The following is a 4887-nucleotide window of genomic DNA, read 5'->3' as shown; positions in this document are numbered from 1 at the left end:
CTGTGATAACCAAGGGGCAGCTTTAGTACACATCCACATTTGTGGGATTGTGGTCTGTGGAGGAAATCTGTAGTTTCTATGAACTCAATTAGTATGGCTTTATCCAACAGATTGGATCCTGTGCAGAACCGCAGGAAAAGCTGAAGATAATTGAAATCAATTTCTCCAATGTATCTTTTCAGGTAATGAGAAACTGTTGACTGGGCAGCTGTCATCTCCTCTGGAAAGATTAGAAGCTCCTTCACTGGTTTTACAGTCGGTTTTTTTTCTGCAATGAAATGATACAGTCCTTCTGGTGGGAGTAAACCAGCTACAGAACCCACAACGGGACGGCAGCACTTGATTACAAACATTGGGGCCTGAATAAGTACTTTGTGTCCTATCTGTGCCAAAACAGGGAGCAGTGTGTCCTTGGTAGGAACCTGCTTGCACTCATGTGCATCAAGTACTTCCAGCAATTCATCTGTATCCACTGAATTGAAGTCATCCAAAGCCTTCAGGAGAACAGATCGCTCTTCTTGTGAGACGTACAAAAGAAAGGAATCTTTTAAACAACTGGTTGTCGAGCCGTACAATATCTCCTCCAGAAAGGGTATTGCAAGCTTCACTGGGAAGTAACCAGCTTGTTTCCACCCTACAACAAACACTCTAGCTATAGCCTGCCATTCTTCACACTGAAAGTCATGCCGGATGAATGGGACTTTTACCTCAACTCCCAATGTGCAGCTGTCATAGAAATCCATCCAAAATTCTGTCAGGCAGTCCCGCAAAACACCACTTCCTTCCCCCTGTTCAAGCTCTCCATTTGGTAACAACATTTTGATATTGACCTCAGATGAAATAATGTTTGAGTCCTTAAAGGCACTGATCAAATCAGTAAGACAATGACCTCTTCTAACAGTCAGTATTACGGATCAAGATCGTGGTTCAGGGGGTGCTTGGTAAGGAATATTGGCCTCTCCTGTTAGCCCCGGTGAGAGAGACAATGTGTGATGAGGTGGATCAGACTCTTTTTCTGTAAACAGTGTTTCAGGGTTTAGTTCAACCACACTAATATCCACCCTGTTACCCCCACTAATAATAACAACTGCATCAGAATCTTCACTTTCACCTATATTTGGCAGACCATCCCATGGTAATGTGTCATTCAGTTCCAAATATCCACTTATGGAAGCTCCATCATTAATTACAAAGTTTGATGGTTCGGAATTTATGTTTTCCACCAACAGATCATCAGCGGCCTGATTAGGTTCATTGCCAGTGAGATCTACCACAGAGGGCTGGGTTATTGCATGATCGGCCTCTACGTCTTGGGGCTGCTGTTGTGTTTTCTTTCTGGTACACAGATAAAGTCGCAGAATTTTGACTTTACTTTGCTTATACAACTCATCAACTGTACTGGAAGCATCCACATGCATCTGTGAGCTCTCAATATGAGTTGAATAGTGTGAAAGACTTTTGGTTTTTTTTGAGGTGCCATTGGGGAAAAACAGATTTTCAGCCATAAGTTTGATATTTGACACTGTTTCATTTTTATCTACAGATAAATGCCTTGTTCCACCACCACTTACAGACTTCACCTGTTTGAACCCACCCTTCTCCTCATCAAAATCCATCCAGCCAACCTTAATTCGTCTCACTGTTCGTTTTGCATTTGTATTTTCTGCCCACTGAGACAATTTCTTTTTAGGAGGCATTCCCTCAGCTCCTGTCAGTCTTTGTCATAGCCTTGAGAGTATAGATTCTTTCCTGGATGGTGACGTCGCCAACTTTGGGGATGTACTTTGCCAGGTCATTGTCTGTCATTAAGGGAATGACAGTTTCATCAATCTGAAAAATATAAATAACAAATTAATAAAATTGTCAATATTAAAAAAAACAATGAATACATACAACTGCATATTTTAGAGTTGTTTTTTGCTATCTACTTTCGATAACAGATACTTTTGGTAATGTAGTACACATTTGTCCAACATAAAATGAACAAAAATTACTTTTTAAATTACTCTTTAAACATATCATGTCATTAATTAATGTCACTGATTAAACAAAAATATGAAATTCAATAAATTTTTTTAGAAAGTGCATAGTAAATTGTGGATTGCGGCTCTCCGTTCAAAAACAAGCACACAGACACATGCACGCACACAGCAACAGCTGCAGTGGCTTACATTCTCATCTTCAAGTTTCTTGATCACATCTTCTTCAACTTTACGCTCTGTTAAGAATTCTCGCAGCCGAGTATCCATAGCTGACCTCTAAACCACATGAAAATGAAATTAGTATTTTTACACTCAGTTACAAATTTTATGTAGCAGATTTTTACATGATAGCCTACCTATAAAATCACTTTATCTATGGCAAATCAGAATTTGATAATGATTGTTTTATTACTTAGATATTATCTATGGTAATGAGGAATGGAGCGATTGTCTACTTGGAGTTTAAGTAGTTCAGTATGAGCAATGACAACCTGCATCAATACAAAATCATTCCGATCACTGTATGCTTTATTAGTTCCCTTGGCAACGTGAGCTACTGTAACTGCAAGGCTTCATCCGGTGATGCATTGAAAGCTACGGCTCATTTAGCATGTATTACCTTAACAAGTGTGACTCACATGATGCTACTTTCAAAGGAGATGTTCAGCAAAATTTTAAGATGCTTTCCATCTAAAACTGTTATTATTGTCCAGACCAGATTAGTTGCACCAGCTAGTATGGTGATGTGGCCAGGGTAAAAGAGAGACACCTTCGTGACACAGAGAACTAAGGTTTTATGTTGAACATACCTCGTTTATTAGTAGCCTTCAGCCTTGCTCTACTTTGAAAGTGTGCTGCGGGGCCGCCGCACGTCCTACAGTTAAAAATGAGTTTACGGCTACATATTAGCACAACAAAACAACGTGTAGTAACAACATGAGGATACAACATTTGAAACGTCAGCAGATACCATTTATTTTTTTTTTATTTTTTTTTTTTTATTTTTTATTTTTTTAAACGGATATACTTTACCAAATTGACCATCCCAGCCTTGCCATAATGGTCCATTTGATTCACCTTTTATTGTTTATTTTATTTTCACTTACTGAATACGGGACAGACTTGACTGGGGGAAAGAAGGGGAGAAAGAAAGAGGGAAAGAGAAACAGCTGAGAAGAGGGACGGGGGAGAAGGGCAAAAACCAAAAACCAACAGAATGAGCAGAAAAAGAAAAAAAAGAAGAAAAAAGGAAAAAAAAATGCATATATCAATCACCTGGGTCACCTGCTGAGAAAGAAAAAAGAAAACAAGCAGAAGAGAACAAGAGTAATAGAATAAACAACATCACAATGATATATGGGAATATGACAGTAAATACTAAATATTAAACATTATTGTGCAGCACATAAGATCAACAGAACACAGTGTGCTTTGAGGTAGGAGCCAAGAAGGGTGTAGTTTGTGGGTGTGATCACCCGTGTGTACACCTGTGAGCATGGACGTGTTTGTTTTTTGTTTTTTAAAAGGTTCCTTCATGTAATGATCTGCTAGAGGGTGTGGGGGGGCCACAGCCCCGTCCTCCAGGGCATGAAGCAGGTATGCAGGAGATCAAAACTCCAGACATCCAGAGGCCCCCAGAACACAAGATACCATTTAGAACATAGTAACAATATAAGTCTGAATAAATAACTGCCGAATTGCGGGATAACAATATGAAATAAATATAAAATATAATACACTCACCTTAAGGACATCACCAACAGCAAGGACTCCGTACTATGGCTCACGCAGGTTCTAGTGAATGTGCCCTGGGATGATATATATATATATCATCAAGTGTTTCGTGGCCACAAATAAGTATTTCGTGGCCACAAATAAGTATTTCGTGGGCACGTTATACCTATTTCGTGGCCACAAATAAGTATTTCGTGGGCACGTTATACCTATTTCGTGGCCTCAAAATGATATTTCGTGGCCACAACTTATTTATTTTTTGGACCATGTCATCAGAGGGGCTCCGTAGAGTACTTACCAAGGTTAGAAACAAAGAACAGTTATGCTTTATTAATGTTCGCTAATTACAATGTTCCACATTTCCTTGCTTTTTAAGTAATTTTTTGGCTTTTCAGAGTTTTTGTTTTTTATTTTTTTAGCAGTAATGTTTCTGCCTATTTATTTCAGCCCATGAAATCGAATGCAGATCTTCCTGATGTGAGATTTACATAAATGTAAGTAATTTTGTTTGTCATTGTCATTAATGTTGTTGCTGTTGTTGTTTTTGTGCAGTTTGCAATCATATAAACCTAGCAAGCATCAGTCAGCACAGTGACTAACCTAAACAGATTCTTGCTTTATTCACATATATTATATGTAATTATATATACCTACACATTGTAACTAGGGTTGCAGCCACTTGGCCCCACCCAATTGTTGTGACAGCCCTGATTGTACTTATACACTGCATCTGAACAGGGAACAGTCTGCCACATTAATGTATTTTTAAGTGACTTGTCTGTAATACATGACTTTGTTTCTTACAGATGTCAAAGTCTCAACCTCATGCTGCCCTCTCCCATCCTCCTAAAGTAAGTATTTGTTATTGTAGTTTTTTATGCAGTGTCTGTGTCACATGCTAATCATAATTATTGAAATAATAATTGTTTTCTAACAGATTTTCCAAAACACTAGTTATGTTTGTTGTCATTCAGACCAATACTACTGCTTAGACATTGCTTAGTGGTCATGCATGTTTGACAAGCTCGTTATGATACCAAAACAGTAGGCCTGTCACAATAATCGATATATCGACTTAACACACAATACATGTACATGACCTCAATAATTGTTGATGATGTAATTTATCTGCCATTATATTTACAAAAATAAAATATAATGACAACAAAAC

At 38.2% G+C, this 4887-nt stretch overlaps 1 long non-coding RNA gene across 1 annotated transcript; it reads right to left on the bottom strand.

Annotated features, from left to right (window-relative positions):
* Positions 1–1762: 1762 nt before the first annotated feature.
* Positions 1763–2845, bottom strand: LOC143413723 (uncharacterized). Its single transcript, XR_013094336.1, has 3 exons — positions 2792–2845; positions 2172–2258; positions 1763–1830 (listed from the first exon to the last, which is right to left on the bottom strand). It is a non-coding gene; the product is annotated as an uncharacterized LOC143413723 (long non-coding RNA).
* Between the last annotated feature and the right edge of the window lie 2042 nt (positions 2846–4887).

Source organism: Maylandia zebra, linkage group LG2 (assembly GCF_041146795.1).
Source record: "Maylandia zebra isolate NMK-2024a linkage group LG2, Mzebra_GT3a, whole genome shotgun sequence".
In the NCBI taxonomy this organism is placed as follows: domain Eukaryota; kingdom Metazoa; phylum Chordata; class Actinopteri; order Cichliformes; family Cichlidae; genus Maylandia; species Maylandia zebra.
Note: the sequence above shows the minus strand (reverse complement) of the source record. Positions and strands in the feature narration are given on the sequence as shown.